Source organism: Quercus lobata, chromosome 4 (assembly GCF_001633185.2).
Source record: "Quercus lobata isolate SW786 chromosome 4, ValleyOak3.0 Primary Assembly, whole genome shotgun sequence".
NCBI lineage: Eukaryota > Viridiplantae > Streptophyta > Magnoliopsida > Fagales > Fagaceae > Quercus > Quercus lobata.
The window spans coordinates 43333133-43358250 of record NC_044907.1 but is presented as its reverse complement, the minus strand read 5'-3'; the positions used below and the strand labels follow the sequence as shown (position 1 = coordinate 43358250).

Sequence of the window (25118 nt, the reverse complement as noted above, 5' to 3'; positions counted from 1 at the left end):
TATGTGAGAAAAAAAGGAGAGAGGAGAGAGAATAATGTGACCAAAGGGGGAAGAAAAAGAAAAGCAAATTTGACAACACCATTGCCACTATTGTTTTTGCCCATTTCCACGGAAGGGAGACAAAAATTTGTATTGTGGAAATACCATTGCCGAAATAGGAGAGAAAAGAGAAAAAAACATGTGTATTGTGGCTATTCCATTGCCATAATACAAATTTTTTTCTCTATAGAAACCTAATTTTGTACCCTTTATAACTCAAGCTCCCATTCTCCAATGACAATATCAGTAGATGGGTCCAAGACTAGTCTATAGCCTAACCAAAGAAACTTTTTAATTTGAAGGATGTTTTGGAAGAGAAAAACCTTGCATGAACCCTAAACATATGTACACATGTTCATAGCGTGTGCATGCATTCTTAAGTCATTCTTAAGTCGTGTACGCATGCTCGAGCATGCATACACATTAGTGTTTCAAAAAGCTATGTAAGGAAAATTTTGATAAAAAATACGACAGAGCTAATCCCACATTGCTTAGGAAAATCCCTGCCCCTTCTCTTTGAACACTATAAAGAGGCCTCACGGCCCTTTTCCCAAAACACACCGAATTTACTCCAAAAAAAAAAAAGATTCAAAAAATTGATTGAAGGGAGTGATTAAAATCAAAGATCTAAGAGCTCTTTTGGTTGACGTAAGGGTTCAACCTTGGCTCTCTCATTTCCTTCGTTTTTATATCTATTTTATTGTTTTAATAATTTCCTGCGTAGCTTAGGCTTATTACTTTTTAATTACGAACATGCTAAGTGTAGAATAGATGTAGTTTTTGTGTGTTGTCTATTGCGAATTTGTGGGTAGGGATGTGTACACATGCACAAACATGCATACGCATGCTTAGGTATGTGCACACATGTTCAACTTAGAAAACCCAGAATTGTCTGCTCTTGTTTTCTTTCTATTGTGCTTAGTTATAATGCATGATTAGGGTCTGTTTAGGCAGGGCTGGCCCAAGCGTTTCCTAGGCCTAATGCGAAATTTTCAAATGAGGCTTTTATGTTCTCACTTAAATAATATTTATCTAGCATTTTCTATAATAATTTTTTTAAAATTCATTCTTTTTACTCTTTAATATGATTTTTTTTTTTTTTGAGAAAATGCTAAAGTTATAACAAATTTTACTACAAACTGGTGTTATAATAAATGCGATTAATAACATGAGGCTTACAAAAATACTAGAAATATTATAAAATTTACAACATGAGAATTACAAAAATATATCATCAATCACAAATATTCATTCAAAAATGCATTCAATAGTTTGTTGAAATCTATCTATCATATTCATTGCCACATCAAATTATAAAAGTTATGGAGACCACCAAGCACCCTTGGTGCAGTGATCACTCCACAAATACAAATTTTTGTGAAGTGTAGGGGGCAATGGCCAAGATTTAAGTCTCTAGAAGAGAGTTTCGTACACATATACACTTAGAATAGGCTAAAGTATAATTTTTATCTTGTATAAAAATAATTAAATAAATAAAAGTTATATAGTAAAATTTATAGTATTTTAAACATTTTCGTATTTGAATTACTTGTGATTAGTAACATGTCTATTTATAAGACCTATTTATTTAAATTTGTCTTATCTCTATCTCTACCATTACTTAATTCTTTGAGCCTTCTTAATAGTTAAAAAAATGTAAACTAAAATGTTTTAATATCTCCCAAAAATATTTATATATAAAAAATAAATAAATTTGCCCTTAAATTTGGAGCCTTCTCTAGTAAGGGGGCCCTAGGCAATGGCCTAATTGGCCTAAGCCTAGGGCTGGCCCCGTGTTTAGGTTAGTTTATGTTTATGTAGGTAAGTATGCAATAGTATAACATGTTTTATTACATTCTTAGTCTAAATCAATGAACAGGGTTTATATGACCCTGAATGTTGGTATGAGCACATGAACATGCATTTTAACATGAACATGAACATGCACATGATGCATTGGTGTTGTGGTGCTGAGATGCAGTGAGGTAAATCATGCATAAAAAACATGAACATGCATACTTGTTTGATCTTTGTGATGATAAACATGATGAACTTGTTGATGAATATGAATGATAGATGCCATATGTGCTTGCTTGTGATGATGTCCTTGCTGCCTTGTGATGATGCTTGCTGCTTTGATGAGATAAAATGTCTATGATGATGATATGATGAAGTGGATGGTAACATGAGATATGACATGAAATGCTTAGATGAATGGTAGGATATACCATGCCTAGATGAATGTTAGGTTATGCATGTGGATTATCTAAAATCTCATGTTTAGATTCATGTTAGGACATGTATGAGATACCATGTGATGTATGTAATATACCATGCTTAGATGAATGATAGGTTGTATGTTAGATGCATGTTAGGGTAGGTTTAGTGTGTGTGTAAGATAACCTATTAGAGGACCTTTTGATAGACTTAGGATGTGGAACAAAATGAGCAGAGGCTGACCCACAAGTCGGGTGGGATTAGGTGCCTAACATCTTCCCATATCCATACCTAAACTCTAAACATGTGCTCTAGTAAGATCAATCCCTCCACAAGAAGCACTTATACATATGGATCTTAGACCTAATCTAGGTAGCAACTCCATTTTCATACCCTCTGCCCAATCCATCGACCAAGGCGTACTCCCCCAAAACAAGCAATGTGCTCCCGAAGGACCCATTTGCGGGCGCTTGCACCCACACTCTCCTCTCCTATTTTGGCAACACCATTGCCACAATACAAATTTTTTGTCTCTCTCCTATTTTAGCAATGGTATTGCCACAATACAAATTTTTCTCTCCCCTTCATTTTTGGTCATGGGCAGTCGGTTAAAGGGAGGAAAATGAGCAGTAGGAATTGTGACAATAGTATTGCCAAATTTGCTTTTTTCTCTCCTTCCCCTTTAGTCACATCATTCTCTCCCCTCTCCTACTTTTTTTTACAAATTAAGCTACACCATTATCGAATTTCACCTCTCCTCATGTAGCTAAAAAACTTTGAACAGTACACATATCACAAATAAACTCCGATTTAACCAATATTTAGTCAAAAGACTCCAAAACCACCCTTTCATCCAATAAGCCCAAAAATAATGCTATAGTAACATCTACATTTTTTTTTCTACTTTTTAGATGTTACTAGGGCAACATCTATTTATTTTTTTCTGCTTTTTAATTCTCTCCCCCCCCCCCCCCCCCGGGTTACCCCCGGGTTAAGATTGGTTGTGGCATGGGTCTTAGCATTGTGTCATGGTGTGGGTCTCAACATTGTGTCATGATGGCGACGATGGAGAAGCACAAGGGTGGTTGTGTAGGTAGTAATATGGATTTTTTGTTTATTTGGGTCATCGATCCAGATTTGGGTTGTTGCAATGGTCGCAGTGGTTGTCTTGTCTCCTTCATTTTCTAGTTCTGGGTTATTGTTAGGTTTGGTTTTGGTTTGGGGTTTTAGGGTTAACAGAGATGGATTGGGTTGGGTTTTGGTGTTTTGGCCATCAATGGTGGTGTTTTGGCCAAAGTTGGTGGCAAAGGTGGGTTTGGCCATGGGTCGTTGCTAGTGTTACTATTGTTGGTGTGGGTACAAAATAAATTAATTTAATGGGATAGGCTGAAAAATAAAGAATAGGATGTAAAGTATATTTTTAAGTGGTAATGTAAGAGCATTTCCATTCACTCTCACAAAATGCTAAAAAATTTTACAACTTATTACAGTAAGATCTAAATATAGATCTTACTGTAGCAACATCTATTTCATTTTTTTTTTCTATTTTTTGTTCACTCTTCTCTTCTCTCTATCTATCTCTCTCTCTCTCTCCGCTTCAGCTTGATGATGGCGTTGGGTTCAGATTGACTTTAGGGTGGTCTCGACCTTGTGTCACGATGAATCACGTGGGTCTCAATGTTGGGACAAGGTGGCAAGGATGAAGGAGCATGGGGTGGTGTTTTGGTCGTGCAATGGTGGTGTTTTGGCCGAAGATAGTGGTAGTGGTGGATTTGGCCGTGGGTTGTTATTAGCTAGAAAATAGATTATTTTAATTGGATAGATTGTAACATTTCAGCAAATTTTTAAGTAAACCCGAGTAAAAGTATCTCACATAGCAAAAAAAAAAGTTAACAATGTACAGTAACTCACCACACTTAATGTTGCATTGTTCATTGCCAAAACACTTTCATATTAATTTCTATTGTTTCCCTACTCTTTCTCTCTCTCTCTCTCTCTCAAGCGACGATAGTCGTTGCTAGTTGATGTTATCACATCCTTCGGTGAAGCGTTTGGGTTGGTGGATGTGAATTTCACTGCACGTAGCCCTATTGTCTACCTAGCACCACCGCATGCAGCCCCTTTGTCTTATTGATATTGGTGTTTGGAGGCTTGGTGGAGGTGGATTTCACGGTGTAGTTGATGGGGGTTTAGATCTGGGTATGTGATTTGTGTAAATATGATTTGGGTTGCTTTTGGTTCATGGCTAGGTCTTTAATCTCCACTACGTGCAGTGGTGGCTGGGTGGTGGATGATAATTTGGGCTGATTTGTTTGACTAGTGATGGTGCTGGGTCTTGTTGTTTGATATTGGGGAAGAACAATATAAGAAAAAAAAATATGATAAAACGGAAAGATAATGAGTGAAAAAATTAATATTTAACCGAAGTAAGAGATAGATATTAAGAAATGTACGCGCGTAGAAAAATTGGTTTGGTAACTATTTTTTCGCTTATTTTTTATTTTTAAAAATGATTTTTTATTTTTGAGATTACAAAATTTGTTTGGCAATCCAAAATAGATAAAAAATAAAAACTGTTTTCAAAACTCAATTTGTGAAGGAAATTGAAAACATACAAAAAGCCATTTTCAATTTCTAATATTCAAAAGTCAATGAAAACATGCATTTAATTTAATGAATCTGTCTCATTTAATGAGTTAGCACTAAAGTTAAATCATACTAACAACATATTTTAGTATTTTCTTTTTTTTTTTAAAACCATATTTTTTAATTTCAACTAACCAAACATGTTTTTTATTTCAAAAATATAAAAAAATTGTTTTTTCTTTATATTTTCAAAAATAAATTTTTGAAAATAGAAAACAAAAACTTTTACCATACATAATCAAAGTATTTTTTGTGTCAATTTAGCTAAAGACATATATTGTGCAAGAGGCAAGAGGGTTTTTTTTGGGTAGAGAGGTTAGAAATAAGAGGCGCTTTAATAATAGGGAGATCTGTTACACCATCGTTTCCTTTCATTTTCCCCAAGCAACTAAGCTACTTGTAGTGGCGGCACCACGTTTAAGAAAGGGTGTTCAAATGAATACCCTGATTTGGGGAAATTTTTTTATATATAAAATATTTTTTGTTTTAACTACCCAAAAAAAAATTTGAACACCCCAGACGTTAAAACACATGGCTTATAAACCAAAATTTTAAACTGAAATGATAGCAACATTAAAACACACGGCTTACAACTAATAAATTTTTAAACCCAAATTTATTCTCCACTAGGAAACATAGGTGAGTTCTTCTTCGTTTCCTTCGTTCGTCTTCTTCACACATAGTGTATGTTTGGATCCAACTTAAATTTGGCTGCGTTTTCTTCACTGCGTTTTCTCCTTTTTTTTTTTTTTTTTTTTTAGCAGCTTATGTTGACTTTTCTCCCATAAACAGTACACGGATGTACTGTTTATGGACCCACAAACTTCACTTTTCATCAATTTTTTTATTAAAAATGGGTCCCACAGTACTATTTACACATTTAAAAATTATTTTGCTACAGTGTTTTCAGTTTTCAGTTTTCAGTTTCAGCAAAATAAGTTATATCCAAACAGACCCATAGTTGAGCGCTCTCTCACTCTATTGTAGTGAAAAAGCATGCTACAATTTTAAACTATTTAAGAATTTTATTTTTTCAATGGCTTTGCCATTTTAGTGTTGTTAATTACAAGAGTAATACTTAAGGACCCAACAAAATATCACAATAATTTCAAAACATTCCTAAATTATTACACCAAAATTTTTAAATAAGAGATTGAGTTTGGTCCATTTGTAAGTTGGTAAGCTAATTTAGAGATGTGAAATTATTGTGACATTTTATTGTACATCTAGCATTACTCTAATACCAACCAAAATCGTTTAGTTTGAACATTATTATTATTTTTAACCACCACACACCCTTAGTACGATGGTTACTTCTTAAATATAAGTGCTTGTGGAGTATGGAGGAGGTAAGGGCCGAAATTCAAAGCCCTAAAAGGGAGCTGACGAATCTATTTCGTCACCTAAGAGGAGTTAGGCCATGTATATCTATTATTATTATTATTAGTTGATAAAAACTTATATATCATTTATTGTATGGAAGTCTTTTTTTCATAAAAGAGTTATGCAAACATTTAATTATTTCATTGATTTTTTTTTTTTTGGTAAGAAATATGTAATAGTTTTTTAGTTAGCAGGGATATAAAATATGAAAATTGTATTATATAAAACTTATTATTTTTCTTTTTTAATAATTAGAATATGAAATACATTATCTTTATAATTTTTTTTTTTTTTTGATAAAAGTAGAATTCTACAATATTCTATCCGATTCTACAATCGGATCCACGAAACTTATATTGTCTTAATGACTAACTAGAAAAATACCAACATTTGGGTGGCTAGTAAGATATCAAGCCAACAAGTCTTAGGATTTGGGTTTGAGGCTCAACAATTAGCTGTCTTCATCCAAACCCAAACGGTCCAAAGAATAATAAGTAAATTTCACACCGGTCGCCCCCTTCTACTCATTTTTTATAAGAGAAATGTTATATTTACAACATTTTCACAACAAATATTAAGTGACAAGTTTTTACTGGTTATTATTGTTGAGAGAAAGAAGTAATCTCAGTGGTAGGTTCAGATTTGAAAAAGTAATAACTAACCCCTATGATTTGTTGTGAAAATATTGGCTATTTTTTTTAACCCAAAAAAAACTAGAAAAATTTCCTAGAACCGTGGCTGAAATGAAAATGGAACAACCAGAGTATACAATTAGACGTATGTCCTTATGGGTAAGTACCCGTTTGTTTCAGCTTTCACACTGTAAAAAGCACTTTTTGAAACCAAAAAAAAAAAAAAAACCAAGTGTTTGGTAATGTTTCAAAACATGCTTCCTCAAAAAAACTGTCTTTTAAAATGCAAAGAATTCATCCAAAATGTGCAACTAGGTTTCTCAAGCTTTTGCAAAAGCAAAAGCGCTTTTGATCGATATTACCATTGAAAATGCAAAGAATGACCCAAATTACCCTCATCTCACTAACCACAAAATACACTGAAAACTGAAATAACAAACACAGAAAATAATAGGAGATGAGAGAGTGATAGAGAAGAGTTTTCCAGTGAAATGACAAACACAGAAAATAATAGGTGAATCTTTCAGATCTGAAATAAACTCCTTTAGAAATAAGTGAGTCTTACCTTTTTTTTCTATGGAATTTTCCGGTGATACTTACCGGAAAATGATGGTGGAGGTGGTGCTATGCAAGGACGGAACCAGGAATTGAATCTTGGGGGGCAAACTTAATGTAAGTTCATTCACTTTCATTATAACGCTACAATGAAATATTACTAATTTCATTGAAGTAAAACCATTATTTATTTATTTATTTTTAGGATGCTTCGTTATTTTCATGTCTTACAAATATACTTTACTAGAAATTAATCCCTAACCAAAAAAACCAAATAAATATGTCCCACGAATCTAAACCAAAAAAATGTAAATAAAGTTTAAAGTAAACAAATACTTAAAAAAAGGTTAACAAACAAAAAATAGTATCAAGTAAAAAAGACATGTTATTACAGTTAGTGAGTTACAGCCATTACCCATTATCTTGGTTTTAGAAAGAAAAAAAAAAAAAAAAAATTATACAGCCTTTTCAAAGCTTTTCACGTGCTATCTCAGTTATAAATCAAATCACAATTACAAAAATTTCCTCTTTCTTATTTGAACCTACTTGAAGTCTAGAAATCAAATCAAATCACAATTAAACAATCTTTTGTTGTGTTCATTACTTCCTTAACTGTTAGATCTAAGAAGTTCACCGTTGTTGCATCCATACACTGCAAGATCTCAGAAGCTCATCAGGTTCGACACTCATTGTCCAGAGCTCAAGTCTCAACAATCAAGCTCACAGCTGCTGCATCTTTCACTCTCTGTGTCTCTCATGTTTAGTTTAGTTTAGTTTTTTTTTTGGGAATTTGATAGAATGATTTGGTATGTAAGATTCACATTGATTTTGTTTCAAATATTTTTAAGGGCTGGGATAATCTTTTGGTAAAATTTGCTGATTGGGTTAAGTTTTCTTTAACTTTTTATTATTGATTTTGTTGTTGAGTTAATATTTTTGGGCTATCTAATTTGTTTTTTGAATTTTAGATCTGTAATTTTTTATGGGCCTTTTCTTTTCTTTTTTTTATGAGTCTTTTCTTTGGTTTGAAGGGGCAAGTTTAATTTTATTGAGTCAAATTGCTAAAAATTAGGTTGCTATATATAAACTATTGATTTTTTTTTCAAAATTTAGGGGGGGCCAAGCCAATGAATGGCTCCGTCCCTGGTGCTATGGAGTGGGTGGAAGGAGATGAGGAGATGAGAGAGTGATAGAGAGGAGTGTTTGTTGTATGAAAAAAAAAAAAAAAAAAAAGGGAAAAGCAAATGAGTGGCCGGCCAAGAGAGTGAGGATTCTTGTGAGATGTGTGGTTGAGGAGAATGGGTCTTTTTTTTCTTTTTTCTTTACTCTTGAATTGAGCTGGGTAGTTACAAAAGATGTAGGGTTGGCTCTTGTGGCTGAGGAAAAACGGAAGGATAAAAAAAATAAAAATAAAAATAAAAATGGGTTGGGTTGAATCGGGTGTGGGCGAGGTGTCAATAAATATATTAAAAAAATAAAATATATTTGAGGTACATCAATTTACAATAATATGTGAAAATTTATTGTGATAATATTATGAACATAATAAAAAAAATATATTAAGAGTCATTTTTTATTATCTATATATATATATATATATATATATAACCGAAACCTTTAAAACTCTCACAATTTTTCACATCATCATTTTAATTTAAAAAAATTTAATTTTTAAAACTAAATAGTGAGAGAGTCCTAACAGAAATCTCTTTTATATATATATATATATATATATATATATATATAAGACAAAATTTTTGAAAACCCTAAAGCAATCTCTTCTGTCCGTCTCCACTAAGAGAGAAAACCCTAAACTTCTAAACTTCAATTTTTTTGGTACGCTTGCTATTACCTTTTCTATTTTTTGTGAATTAGATTTTTTTGCTTTTGTTTTGTATGGAGTAGTACTTTACAACATATAGTATAACTACAAGTATTGTAGTAAGTTTGCTAACTTTTTGTGTGGTTCAAAGATGCTATATTCTATATTATTTTAGATTATATAACCTTAAGCTTTGCCTTATGGAGACATATGTACAAGTTTTCAATTCTTTTTATGTGGATATTTTCTCACAGCTGTGAAATAAGGTATATGCACTATATATTATCTTATGTTTTCTCTTATGATGTCATGCTTCTTTGTTTATTAATTAAAAATTATGTTGGAAGCCTATGTTATTTGCACCTTCAAAGTGTTCAACAATGTTTGAACCAAATTTTTCATCAATTAGGAAGAATTTGATAAAAAAAACTTAGAAAAACTTTCCATCCTTACTGAAATTGTCTCGCAATAATGACTTTTTTTTTGTTTTGTTTTTATAATTTGTAGGATCTGAATGTTTTGATTTTTAATTTTATTATCTTTTGAAAGTTTGACCATCTAAATTTTTGGGTTCAATTTTTTGTAATATTTGAAACAGTTTAACAAATTTCAACTGTTATAACTATGGATTATTCTCTTGAAAGTAACCTATCTTTCTCTTATATTTCTCTATTTGGTAGTCATATATATTTTATTTTGTTTCAATAATTTCTAGACAGTGCCAGTAAATTTTCTGATTTTTTTTCCCCTTTCAAACGTTTTAACATCAAAACTTTTTAGTTATTTTTTTTTTCAATATCTAAATTTGGCTTATTCATCAAATTGTAACTCAAAAAAATAGGAGCAATTCAGGCAATAGTATAGTTTCATAATCAATTTAAAATTTTATAAAATTATTTTAGTCTATTATAAATAGGTAAGTTCCCGTGTGTTGCACGAGTTTCCGACTAGTTATTATTATTATTATTATTATTATTATTATTATTATTATTATTAATAAGTTGATACTCAATATGAAATAAACTTTATATATATATAGTCTTTTTTTTTTTTTTTTAATTTACCAATCAAACCATCACCTTTATAAATATTAGTCAAATCTTCAATTTTTTTAAAAAGTATTTTTTAACAATTTTTTCCTAAGATTTAAATTTTTCAAAAATTCCAATTTTATATCGCAATTTTTTTTAAACTCCACTTTTTCGAAAAATTGGAGTTTCAAAAGGTTGAAAAAAAAGTCACCCTAAAGCGAGAAGAAAAAAGTCGTTCAGCGGAGGTGTACCGGTTTTTGGAAATGTTCTCTCGTGAGAGAGAGAGAGAGAGAGAGCGTTTAGATGCCCGAGAGATCTTCCCGGCTTCGTCGTGTGCTCCGCCACCTCCGTGATCTCTGTCCCCGTCCCCTCCGTCGGTCTCGTGCCGTCCTAGATCGACAGTGTCATTCCCGTTAGGGGTGGTCAGGCCTCCCTCTTTAGCTTGTTAGTGGTGGTTTCGGACCAATTTGACCGGATCGGGTTAGATCCGAGCTCTTGCACCGCCAGGGGTCTCCCACCCCTACGGTTCACAGACCTGAAGTTCCTCTCTGGCACCTCTTGTGAGGTTTCTCCGAGTTAGCCCCCAGACCTCCTTGTGGGGTTTGTTTTCTACCTAGTGGTTGTGGGTTTTGCGCTAGCTTGGCGGGTTTTCTCTGCACAATGGTGTTTCTTACCGGAGTTTTTTTCCCGATGCTTTTTAGTTGGCTATCAATAAGGTTTTTTTTTTTTTTTTTTTGAGAAAAGGCCATCAGTGAGCTTAGATATTTTAAGTTGTATTTCTTGGTTCTATTAAATTCAAAAAAGGAAGAAGAAAAATAAAAGTTTGCATTTTATTTTATGTTCTTAAAATAAATATATATATATATATAAATAATAATAATAAGTCGCTTCAAAAACGCTATCAAGAGGATTAAAAATGCATCTAACGCATATGTAAATGATTAAAAGCTCGTAATAATAAGTCAGCACATGAACCTGAACGGCTGAGCTGAGCTCCTGCTCCAAGATGATCAGATTGATTCTGGTCTAGAAATATTTTCTGGCCGACCAAAACATAAAATACGAAAACTTATTATAGTCTTCTTGTTTTCTATGTATTGGTAAAAAGCTTTTCTACTAAAAACTACTTGAAGAAAGTTTCTTTTATAGAGAAATTACCTGAAGAAAGTTGAGTCCACATACGTTGTAAGCTCGTTTGCTAAATAGGACTTCCCCCCATGGGTTAACCATACAAGAGCATTTTAAAGTAAAAAAAAAAAAAAAAAAAAAAAACTATATAAGGGCATTTTGTACACGGCTGAAAAGTCAGAAAGGCATGACATGATAGGATAAGGGCATGGCATTTTATTGGTGGACAGGATTGCACTTTATCTCTTGTCAGAGGAGAATAGTAAAAAAAATTTTAAAAATAAAAATGTTAAACAGATTGACAGACTTGAGAGCAATGATGAAACGTAAAAACTTAAAAAAATTCCTCGGGAGTATAAACTATAATGCTTTCCAACTGTATTACTAGCCTATAACTACTGTTTACTATTATTTTTTTATTTTACATAAAAGTCAGGACTGAAAATTGGATGCAATGACCAAGGTGGACCATATATAATATAGCCTATAACTGCTAGAAACTATGATGGGACGTCTCAAACCCATTGAATGCAATGGCCAAGGTGGACTCTTGAGCAAGAGACTCAGAGATTTTTTTGATCTAAACACTGGAAGAAGAACTGAATAAGTAAAAACTGGGAAGCTAGGTTGGGAGAAGTGAAAAAACAGTAAGAATAGGCTGTCATTTTTTTAGGTTTTATCACCTTCTTTGACTAATTAGCTCTTTTAAAACATATTTAATCCATTTTGCTGACCATGGCAAATCCCCACGCCCTTACTACCCATCTCATCTATTGATTCTAACTGATATTTTGTGGTTTTGTTTAACTTTTTAATAAAAGTTACAGATCCTTTAATTTTTTATTTTTATAACTTATAAACTTGTAAGTGTTGTAGCATGTATTGGTAAAGATCTATAATAAAATATATGGGTTTCTATCAAATAATTAAATATGAAAGTGTGTATATATATATATATATGTTTTCAAATTCATGAATATATAATTTTTTTTTAAATAGTGGTAGTTCTTAAATGGTATATCAGTATTGATCGGTACTGTTAGGATATATGTGTTTCACATGTTAAGAACATATATCATGATTTTATGTAATTGGCTTATCTTTTGACAAAACGCATTTTACTTGTATTTGGGTAGATTTAGGATGTCTTTAAATACTTCAAGAAACCTTGTTTCAAGATCAAATATTGAAGTCTTCAAGTCTGTTCAAGAAAACAAGTTCATAGTGCAAAATCATTAAAACTTGACAGCTGCATCTATCGAGCTTAAGAAAGCTGTTCTACATTCGGTGTGCTCGACACTTGCTCGACACCTTCTATCTGTCAAGGTTTAAGATTTTCAGAATTTCAATCTGATTTTCTTGGGATCCGTGAATTTGTCTTTGGGCTTTCTTTTCTCTTAACCCTAGACATATAAAAGGATCAGTTTAAGGGTCGTCAAAGAGTTCACAAGTTGCACAAGTTTTGAGCAAACTCTGTTCAAGCAAATTGTGACCGGAGACGAAGTTTTTGCCCTAGTTCATCTCTTTCTCTTGAAGAAATTGCTGTGTATGTGCACCGTAGGATTTTGTGACCAAGCATCTTCTTGATCTTCATCGTGTGGATGAACTGAAGAACTTTGCAACCAACAACCTTTTTAGTTGATGATTGAAGTCGCGTACTGGGATCAGCGTAATTGGTTAATCACTTACTTGAGAGTCGTGCATCGAAAGGGGAACTGTCACTACAGAACAAGTCCAATTGGGTATTGGGGTAAGGGTTCAACTGTAGGTTGGTAAGGTACTTAGATTCCTTTACTTGTAACCACTTGTTGTGATAATAGTGGAGTTCCGAGAGTGGTAACCTGAAAATCACCCGGTGGGGTTTTTGCCGTGTATGTGCACCGTAGGGTTTTGTAACCAAGTATCTTCTTGATCTTCATCGTGTGGATGAACTGAAGAACTTTGCAACCAACAACTTTCTTAGTTGGTGATTGAAGTCACGTACTGGGATCTACGCAATTGGTTAGTCATGTACTTGGGAGTCGTGCATCGAAAGGGGAACTGTCACTACAGAACAAGTCCAATTGGGTATTGGGGTAAGGATTCAACTGTAAGTTGATAAGGTACTTGGATTCCTTTACTTGTAACCGCTTGTTATGATAATAGTGGAGTTTCGAGAGTGATGACCTGAAAATCATCCGGTGGGGTTTTTGCCGTTAGGTTTTCCCCCATTTGTAAACAAATCACCATGTTATTTATTTTTCGCTGCATATTTAGTTTATTGGTGATTTGTTTGTGCTACCATGCGTTTGCATGTGAAATTGATTAATTAATAACTTGGCTAATTAATTAATTAATTTCTATCACAAGGGGTCATTCAGTTTGTGGCCTATCAGGTACCAAAATATTTTGTTTCTTTGACTAAACCGAAACGGCTTCTGATACGTTATTAACTCTCTTGCTCTTGAGGCAGAGAAGAATGTAGTACAAAGTTGTTGTTCCATGGATAATAAATTAAACTCGATGAAGAATAAGTAAAAGCGTGATTTGTAAAAGTGTCTTCACATGGTCTATTGACACACTTTTGCCAATCATAATTCGTCATATGGTAAGTTGTGGCACAAAGTCACGCTCATTTATGTGATCCTAGAAAAATTCCAAAATAATATCAAATGTCTAAATGGATAAATTATAAAGGGGGAAATGGAAGACTCTGAGGAGTAACAACTAGGTAAAGAGTTTTAGGATTTTCATCCACAAATTTCTAATTTTTTATCATTTTTTACTCCCAACGTGTCCATCAATATATCATTTACCATTTCATTTTTAATGTTGTCTTGTCTTGTCTCATGGTCTTTTCTTTCACTTCTTTTTTTTTAATTATATATATAACTTATAAGCTCATTGGGTTAGATATAAACTAACTAGTTACTTTTTTTTGCTGAATATAAACTAACTAGTTACTATTATCATTTATAAATATGCATAACATATTGTAGGAACTCAAAAATTCTTTGCCTTTGGCTTTGGCTTTTTTGGCTTGATTGCCTTGCCTTGCCTTTGGCTTGAATTCTTTTGTCCCACATTGGATAGATCTCTTTCCTCTTTCTACCTTATAAGGGATGAACCAATGGAGTTAGAGTATCATTAGTTTGGTTTCAAGCCAAAAGTAAGGCAAGGCAATCAAGCCAAAAAAACCAAGTCCAAAGGCAAAGAATTCTTGAGTACCTACAATAAAAGAATATTGCCAAGCTAATGGTACTCTAACTCCATTGGTTCATCCCTTATAAAGTAGAAAGAGGAAAGAGATCTTTCCAATGTGGGATAAAAGAATTCAAGACAAAGGCAAGGCAAGGCAATCAAGCCAAAAAAACCAAAGCCAAAGGCAAAGAATTCTTGAGTACCTACACATATTATATGGATTTTTACCAAAAATTAAATTTATAAACTTTCAAATAATATATTGTGGGGACCGACCCAAAATAATAGGCTAGCTGGGTCCTAGGCCCGTCCGAGAACAAAGCCCGTCCGAGGAGACGTCGTGGCCCAAGCAATCCTTATTTAGGCCCATTGGGGTAAAGAGAACATGTCCGAGGAGTAATTTCTCCTCGGACACTGCAAAATCCATATCAAAGGTGCGTCCAAGCCACTACAATCCATCTTCCAAATACGTAAAAAGGAAGGAAACCCGAGATATCTCAGCAAAGGCTGCCACCACCACATTAAATGCATTACAACTACTCTCCTGGTCGCATTAATGAGGAGAAGACCCCTGAACAGTGTTACCTTGGCTACCACAACTCATAAAGAATTGATAGGGGTGTCTGATGGGACAGGTGCTCAAGTAGGGGTTTGGATAATCAACAAGTGTAAAACCCAAATGATATGAAAGGGCCTATATAATATGTAAGAAGTCCCCCAAGAAGGGGGATAGAGAAAAAGGAGGAGAGAACACTGTAGAGAAATCTTACGGCATTAATCTGTGTCCATTAATCAAGTTTTAGGCCTTATCATTTGTAAGGGACCTCTCTTTACGGTGGCATTTTTCGTTCTTATTTCTGTATTCCCTTAACTCATGCAACAGACCGTTTAAGCTAACTGAAACTAAGTTCTTTAGCCCATACTCTACAAAAAAATTCATTGTGTGGAACTTCTTGGGCCAAGACTTGACCGACAAGGATTGGGTCACCAGAATTGTGTCCTTACAATTGGCGCCGTCTGTGGGAAGAACTAAAGTGTCAGTAAGCACAACGGTTGAGCATGGTAGGACTAGGTCCACACCAGGAGAATCCTCACCCAGCTAACCCTCAACAAACAGAACCCATTGAGTCTCAGCGGCAAAACAATCCTGCCAACCCAGGCAACAGAAGGAATCATGAAGGAATCGTACATACTACCCAGACGAGCCAAAGTCATACCCAAATAGGTAGTCACGTATCCCAAAGGCGAAACAATCATCAGGCCATGCAGCGAGAGATAGATGACCTGAAAAGAAAGTTGCGACATGCGCAGCGAAAGCAATCTCCCTCCAGCTCAGATGCATCCTCTAACGAGGAAGACATGAGTTATCGACGGAGGTCGAGAACACCCCCAAGTGAGACCTTTTCTTACGAGAAGGAGTCTTACCCTGTGCGAAGGTATGAGAGCCCGTCCAACAAGGGTTTGGGAAATGACGCTATGAATAAGGCATTAGATCAGATCTCCAGATTACCTTTTATGCACAAAATCGAAGGGGCTAAGTTACCTCGACGCTTTAATTAACCAACGTTTGCCATCTACAACGGCCGAGCAGACCCGGTGGAGCACATAAGCCAGTTTAACCAAAGAATGGCCATCTACTCCCAAAATGAGGCTCTGATGTGCAAAGTTTTCCCGTCGAGCTTGGGGCCAATGGCGATGAGATGGTTCAACAGCCTAAAGACAAATTTCATATGCTCTTATAAGCAGCTCACTCAGGCTTTTTGTTCTCGCTTTATTACAAATAGCAGGGTCCCTCGACCCCTAAATTCATTATTGTCCTTATCCATGCGCGAAGGAGAGACCCTAAAGGCGTACTCGGATAGATATTGGGAGATGTATAACGAGCTGGATAAGAACCAGGATGATGTCGCTATCAGCACATTCAAAAGCGATCTCCCCACCGAGCATGGCTTAAGGAAATCTCTCACTGGTAAACCCGTTGCCAACGTTCATCAGTTGATGGATAGGATTAACAAGTACAAAAGGGTGGAAGAAGATCAACTACAAGGAAAGGGAAAGGAGAAGATCATTCCCCCCAAAGGGAATGATTTCAGGTCGAAACGATATAACCATAACTAGCTGAGGAGAGATTTTTTGAGACAGGCTGGACAAAACAACATGCAAACGGTTAATGCCGTGTTCAGAGAGCCAGTACAACAAGTTTTGGAGAAAGTGAAGAACGAACCCTTCTTCAGATGGCCGGGAAAAATGGCTGGGGACCCTTCGAAACGCAACCAGAACCTGTATTGCCACTATCATCAGGACCATGGACATACCACTGAGGATTGCAGGAATCTATGGAATCACCTAGATCAGTTGATCCGAGAAGGAAAGTTATGTCACCTTTTACACCCCTCAAGCGGTCATCCAGGCCAAGCAATGCAAGAGCCTCGAAAAGATGTGTCATTAAGACCCCCCACAGGGACGATACACGTCATCCTCGCCGCTCCAGAAAGAACCGGGTCATTTCCTTCCAGGGTGCTATCTGTGGCTCGGCTCTCCGCCGAGGACAAGGAAAGAGAATTTAAAAGGTCTAAAAAGGGAAGCTCTTTGATATTAGGATTCTCGGACAAGGATAAGAGGGAAACTATCCAACCTCACAACGATGCCTTAGTGGTTACGCTGAGAATCGGAGGTTTTGATGTGAGAAGGGTGCTGGTAGACCCGGGTAGCGCAGTAGAGGTAATGTACCCTGATCTATACAAGGGGCTGAACCTAAGGCCGGAGGATTTGACAGCTTATGACTCTCCCCTTATCAGCTTCGAAGGGAAGACTGTTATACCAAAAGGGCAGATCATACTACCCATACAGACTGGGTCAGAGGTGGTGGAGGTGACTTTATCGTGGTCGATGCCTACTTGCCCTACACAGCGATAGTAGCCAGGCCATGGATCCATGCCCTAGAAGCCGTATCTTTCACACTTCACCAAAAGGTAAAATACCCATCCAGAGGCCAAGTAGAAGAGATTCATAGAGATCAGGCCATGGCCAGGCAGTGTATGGTGGCCGCCATCTCACGTCAGTCCAATGCCGAGTCCTCGGCCTCTGAGAACTTATAGCAACCAGCCACCTCGGCAGGGCAAGTTAGTGAGCCAACCGAGGAGATAAGGTGTAAAAGTTTGGAAAAGTTTATCGTTGACAATGACCCAAAGAGATTTTTCCAGGTCGGCTCCAAGTTGCCTCCTCAAGAAAAAGAGGAATTGGTCGGGTTTCTGAGAAGAAATGTTGATGTGTTTGCATGGGACGCTTACGATGCCCCGAGGGTTGACCCTAGCCTTATTTGTCACCACTTGAATGTTAACCCATCTTCCATTCCAAAGAAGCAACCACCCCGACGTCCCTCAAAGGAACATGCCAGTGTCGTTAGAGACGAAGTGACAAAACTGAAAAAGGCAGGGGCTGTCAAAGAAATCTTTTACCCCGAATGGCTGGCAAATACGGTGGTGGTAAGAAAGAAAACGGGGAAGTGGTGAGTCTACGTGGACTTCACAGACTTGAACAAGGCATGCCCGAAAGACCTGTTCCCGTTACCTCGAATAGACCGACTGGTAGATGCGACTGTAGGCCACCCTCGAATAAGCTTCCTGGATGCCTTCCAGGGCTATCATCAGATACCTCTAGCATTAAAGGATCAGGAGAAAACGGCGTTCATGACACCCGTCGGAAACTACCACTATAAGGTGATGCCTTTCAAACTAAAGAACGCAGGGTCAACGTACCAAAGGATGATGACCAAAATGTTTGAACCACAACTAGGCAAAGTTATTGAAGTCTACATAGATGATATGGTGGTAAAAAGCAAGGTGGTGTCCGAGCACGTGAAAGACCTAGAGATCATTTTTGGCATCTTAAGGGAGCATAAGTTGCGGCTCAATGCTTCCAAGTGTTCATTTGGGGTCGGATCTGGGAAATTCCTAGGCTATATGGTAACCCACAGAGGGATAGAGGTAAGCCCAGATCAAATCAAAGCGATTAATAGCCTACAGGCTCCTCGGAATCCGAAAGAAGTGCAGAAACTCACTGGCATGGTCGCGACATTGAACTGGTTCATATCACGATCTGCAGACCGATGCCGACCTTTCTACCTCTTAATGAATAAGTGGAAAGGGTTTAAGTGGTCGGAGGATTGTGTCCTGGCCTTCTAGCAACTCAAAGAATACTTGTCGTGACCACCCATTATGTCTAGCCCTGAGGTGGACGAGGTACTGTTTGCATACATAGCGGTAGCCCCTCATGCTATAAGCCTGGTACTGGTACGTGATGATAATGGAGTACAGCGACCAGTGTATTACGTAAGTAAATCGTTACACGAGGCTGAAGTGCGTTACTTACCATTGGAGAAGGCAATTCTAGCAGTGGTGCATGCCACGCGAAAACTCCCTCATTACTTTTAGGCACACACGGTCATTATTCTAACCCAGCTTCCCCTTCGATCGGTGCTTCGAAGCGCCAACTACACAGGAAGGATCGCCATGTGGAGTGCACTTTTGGGGGCCTTTGATATTAAATACATGTCGAGGTCCTCTGTCAAGGGTCAAGTCCTTGCAGACCTAGTCGCAGAATTCGCAGAACCCTCTATAGAAACGATAACTGAGAGGGAAGACATGAATGGAAAATCGGTTGGCACAATCTCAGCACGAGAGATCTCGCGTTGGGAAGTCTACGTGGACGGCGTGGCCAACCAAAGAGGATCTGGAATTGGGCTAGTTCTAATATCGCCCGAAGGTATTACCCTTGAAAAATTGCTAAGACTCGGGTTCTCGACTACGAACAACGAGGCCGAGTACGTAGCTTTACTTTAAGGAATGATGATGGTTCAAAAAGTGGGCAGAAGGGCAATGGAAGCGTTCTTGGACTCCAAATTGGTCGTTGGCCAAGTGATGGGTGAGTTAGAAGCTAGAGATGTTAGAATGCAAGAGTATCTCGGACGAGTCAAACGCTTGCAGTCAGACTTTGAATCCTTCAATCTGACACATGTTTCCAGAAGTGGGAACACACATGCAGATTCGTTGGCCACTCTTGCCACGTCCTCGGCGCATGATCTGCCACGAATGATCCTTGTTGAGGATCTAGGCCAAACGAGTTCAATTAGAAGAGACGCAGCTCAGGTCCATCAGGTTAGAAAGAGTCCCAGCTGGATGGATCCTATAGTGAACTTTCTCAAAGACGATACATTACCAGAAGGAAAACTGGAGGCCGAGAAGATACGGAGGAATGCTCCTCGGTTTTGGTTTTTAGAAGGTCACAGGCTATACCGACGCTCCTATTCTGGGCCGTACCTATTATGTATACACCCAGAGGAATCCGAGTCCTTGCTTGAAGAGCTACATGAGGGGATTTGTGGAAGTCACACAAGAGGGAGATCGCTGGCGCACAGGACTCTCACCCAAGGATATTGGTGGCCGAACATGCAAAGAGAGGCTCAAGAATACGCAAAGAAGTGTGATCAATGCCAGAGATTCGCCCCAAATATCCACCAACCAGGAGGAGTCCTTAACCCCCTCTCCAGCCCCTGGCCGTTTGCTCAGTGGGGTCTTGATATTGTCAGTCCTTTCCCTAAAGCAGCAGGGAATAAATTATACATAATGGTCGGCACCGACTATTTCACCAAGTGGGTAGAGGCTGAACCTTTGGCCAACATCAAGGACGTGGATGCCAAGAAATTCATTTGGAAAAACATTATTACGCGCTTCGGAACTCCTTACACCCTCATCTCGGACAACAGTCTTTAATTTGATAGTAAGAACTTCAGGGAATACTGCAACGAGTTTGGCATCACAAGTTGATACTCCACTCTTGCCTACCCCCAAGGAAATGGGCAAGTCGAGGCCGTGAACAAAGTCATAGTGAGCGGTCTGAAAAAGAGATTGGATGATGCAAAGGGGAGATGGGTGGAAGAGCTCCCGCAGGTTTTATGGACCTATCGAACAATGCCGCGATGGTCAACGGGCGAAACTCCCTTTTCAATGACTTATGGGGCTGAAGCCGTACTCCCAATCGAGAACAGCTTCCCCACATTAAGGTCTAGCACTTTCACCCCAGAAAACAATGACGAGTTACTAGGGAAAAGTCTAGACTTACTTGAGGAAAAAGGGGAAAAAGCAATGATCCATATGGCCTATTATCATCAAAAGCTAAAGCAAGGATATGATGCTAATGTAAAGCTGCGACCTTTAAGTCCAGGGGACCTCGTGATGCGGAAGATTCTCGGTAGCGCTAAGAACCCTTCCTGGGGCAAGCTGGGACCCAACTGGGAAGGACCGTATTGCATCACATCTGTGGCCGGAATAGGTGCTTATTACCTAGAAGACTTAGATGAAAAAACTGTACCTCGCCCGCGGAATGTAAATAATCTAAGAAGATATTATTATTAATGAAAACAGCTCTGCCTATGTTTTGTTCCATGATCATCGCAAACCCATTGGTCCGTTTCCATCTATACAAGTTTTAAACAGAATCTAAGTCCTGTATGGTTCTTCGGACCACAGACTTAGGAGAAATTAATAACTTATGGCATCTCTCTAAGTTTTAAACAGAACCTAAGTCCTGCATGGCTCCTCGAACCACAGACTTAGGGGAAATTAATAACTTATGGCATCTCTCCAAGTTTTAAACAGAACCTAAGTCCTGCATGGCTCTTCGGACCACAGACTTATGGGAAATTAATAACTTATGACATCTCTCTAAGTTTTAAACAGAACTTAAGTTCTGCATGGCTCCTCGGACCACAAACTTAGGGGAAATTAATAACTTATGGCATCTCTCCAAGTTTTAAACAGAACCTAAGTCCTGCATGGCTCTTCGGACCACAGACTTAGGGGAAATTAATAACTTATGGCATCTCTCCAAGTTTTAAACAGAACCTAAGTCCTGCATGGCTCTTCGGACCACAGACTTAGGGGAAATTAACAACTTGAGGAATCTATCCAAGTTTTAAACAAAACCGAAGTCCTGCATGGCTCTTCGGACCACAGACTTAGGGGAAATTAATAACTTATGGCATCTCTCCAAGTTTTAAACAGAACCTAAGTCCTGCATGGCTCTTCGAACCATAGACTTAGGGGAAATTAACAATTTGAGGCATCTATCCAAGTTTTAAACAGAACTTAAGTCCTGCATGGCTCCTCGGACCACAGACTTAGGGGAAATTAATAACTTATGGCATCTCTCCAAGTTTTAAACAGAACCTAAGTCCTGCATGGCTCTTCGGACCACAGACTTAGGGGAAATTAACAACTTGAGGAATCTATCCAAGTTTTAAACAGAACCTAAGTCCTGCATGGCTCTTCGGACCACAGACTTAGGGGAAATTAATAACTTATGGCATCTCTCCAAGTTTTAAACAGAACCTAAGTCCTGCATGATGGACCACAGACTCTTCGTTTTAAACAGAACCTACAGGCTCTTCGGACCACAGACTTAGGGGAAATTAACAACTTAGGAATCTATCAAGTTTTAAACAGAACCTAAGTCCTGCATAGCTCATCGGACAGACTTAGGGGAAATTAACAACTTGAGGCATCTATCCAAGTTTTAAATAGAACCTAAGTCCTGCATGGCTCATCGGATCACAGATTTAGGGGAAATTAATAACTTATGGCATCTCTCCAAGTTTTAAACAGAACCTAAGTCCTGCATAGCTCTTCGGACCACAGACTTAGGGGAAATTAACAACTTGAGGAATCTATCCAAGTTTTAAACATAACCTAAGTCTTGCATGGCTCTTCGAACCATAGACTTAGGGGAAATTAATAACTTATGACATCTCTCCATGTTTTAAACAGAACCTAAGTCCTGTATGGCTCTTCGGACCACAGACTTAGGGGAAATTAACAACTTCAGGAATCTATCCAAGTTTTAAACAGAACCTAAGTCCTGCATGGCTCTTCGGACCACAGACTTAGGGGAAATTAATAACTTATGGCATCTCTCCAAGTTTTAAACAGAACCTAAGTCCTGCATGGCTCATCGGATCACAGACTTAGGGGAAATTAACAACTTGAGGCATCTATCCAAGTTTTAAATAGAACCTAAGTCCTGCATGGCTCTTCGGACCACAGACTTAGGGGAAATTAATAACTTATGACATCTCTCCAAGTTTTAAACAGAACCTAAGTCCTGCATGGCTCTTCGGACCACAGACTTAGGGAAAATTAACAACTTATGGCGTTTATACAAGTTTTAAACATAACTTAAGTCCTGCATAGCTCTTCGGACTACAAACTTAGGGAAAATTAACAACTTGAGGCATCTATCCAAGTTTTAAACAGAACCTAAGTCTTGCATGGCTCTTCGAACCATAGACTTAGGGGAAATTAATAACTTATGACATCTCTCCAAGTTTTAAATAGAACCTAAGTCCTGTATGGCTCTTCGGACCACAGACTTAGGGGAAATTAACAACTTCAGGAATCTATCCAAGTTTTAAACAGAACCTAAGTCCTGCATGGCTCATCGGATCACAGACTTAGGGGAAATTAACAACTTGAGGCATCTATCCAAGTTTTAAATAGAACCTAAGTCCTGCATGGCTCATCGGATCACAGATTTAGGGGAAATTAATAACTTATGGCATCTCTCCAAGTTTTAAACAGAACCTAAGTCCTGCATAGCTCTTCGGACCACAGACTTAGGGGAAATTAACAACTTGAGGAATCTATCCAAGTTTTAAACATAACCTAAGTCTTGCATGGCTCTTCGAACCATAGACTTAGGGGAAATTAATAACTTATGACATCTCTCCATGTTTTAAACAGAACCTAAGTCCTGTATGGCTCTTCGGACCACAGACTTAGGGGAAATTAACAACTTCAGGAATCTATCCAAGTTTTAAACAGAACCTAAGTCCTGCATGGCTCTTCGGACCACAGACTTAGGGGAAATTAATAACTTATGGCATCTCTCCAAGTTTTAAACAGAACCTAAGTCCTGCATGGCTCATCGGATCACAGACTTAGGGGAAATTAACAACTTGAGGCATCTATCCAAGTTTTAAATAGAACCTAAGTCCTGCATGGCTCTTCGGACCACAAACTTAGGGGAAATTAATAACTTATGACATCTCTCCAAGTTTTAAACAGAACCTAAGTCCTGCATGGCTCTTCGGACCACAGACTTAGGGAAAATTAACAACTTATGACGTTTATACAAGTTTTAAATAGAACTAAAGTCCAGCATGGCTCCTCGGACCACGGACTGACGAGAAATATACAAATTAGGACTCTTGTGCGATTTCAAGGTACGTGCGTAGTTTAGTATAATGGCATCTATCGTTCTAAGTTCACCGCACAACATTGCCTTTTCTCGTTCGTTTATATTTGTGTATATTGTTGCGAACATTAACTAGAGGAACAGTATTAACTTTGAACAAAATAATGAAATTATATCAACATGAGTCATAAATACTAGAAGAGAAATGGAAAAAAGATCATTCTATATTAATAAACCGAGATCAATACAAAGGGAAGTCTTTACAAAAGAACAAAAAATAAGACAACTCCCGTTCTAAAGAAAATACAGTAATAAAAACCCTAGAAGCTAAGCCTTAGCATGAGGATTCTCTTTTTGCTCTGGCTGAGGAGGAGGAACCTCTTTGACTTGGGAATCTGCCCTAAGACCTTCGGAGACGGACTCCTTGGCAGGATCCTTGGCCTTATCAAGCAAAGGGATAGCATCAGGAATAACCAGGGCCTGCTCAGAAGCTTCAGGCGCACCGTCAGGGATCTCTCGGATCTCAAGAGGGAAGAAGACCTTCTCGAGCAACCTCAAGGCCGAGTCTGCAGGAACCCCTGCAGCATCAAGTGCATGAGCCCATGAGATGCTACAGTAATACCTGCATACCTCTGGAGGCTCCTCAAAGAACCTGGCTTCAGTCTCCTCCGCCCCAAGCTGATAAGAAGCCTTCTTTTCAGCCTTGGCTGCTTCTCGGACTAGCTGAGCCTCTTCTTTAGCCAGCCGGACCTCCTCCTCAGCTTTCTGTAATGCGGCCTTGAGATCCAACACTGTTTGCCTTTCAGTGGCAAGGTTGGTCTCGGTCACGTACAATTTTTGGCGCTGGTCCTCGGCTTGGGTTTCAGCATTCTTCAGCCTAGCCAAAGCGCTCTTGCGGGCTTTCTCCGACTCTTTGAACTTCTCTGAGAGGTCAAGATTCTCCTGCTTGAGGGACCCTACAGATCTCTCAACCTCGGCACGAGACTGAGCCTCAGCTTCAGCTAAGTTGCGGTTGTTGCGGCAGTACTCCTCGGCCACAAACACCTGCTGAGTGATCTGCCCACAAAACAACAAGACAATGTCTTAGAATGCAACAAGGTCTAATGATTTAATGGAAGGATAGAAGAGTCACTTACCATTGCAAGGTCCCTCTTGAGGGATAGAAAGAGCTCGGGCTGGGAGAATCGCCTGTAGGCCTCCATGTCCTAAGGAAGGAGCACTGGCTGCTCCAGGGCC

General features: G+C 37.9%; 1 protein-coding gene across 6 annotated transcripts in view; it reads right to left on the bottom strand.

The window, feature by feature from the left end:
• The window catches only part of LOC115986537 (ankyrin repeat-containing protein ITN1-like), a 71019-nt gene extending 59458 nt beyond the window's left edge, over window positions 1-11561 (bottom strand). For all 6 annotated transcript variants that reach the window (XR_004090769.1, XM_031109661.1, XM_031109663.1 and 3 more), the window contains exons 1-2: window positions 11484-11561; window positions 11301-11364 (exon numbers count right to left, since the gene is read on the bottom strand). The gene's annotated coding sequence lies outside the window, so the exon portion shown is untranslated. The remainder of the gene's footprint in view (window positions 1-11300; window positions 11365-11483) is intronic.
• Window positions 11562-25118: the final 13557 nt, after the last annotated feature.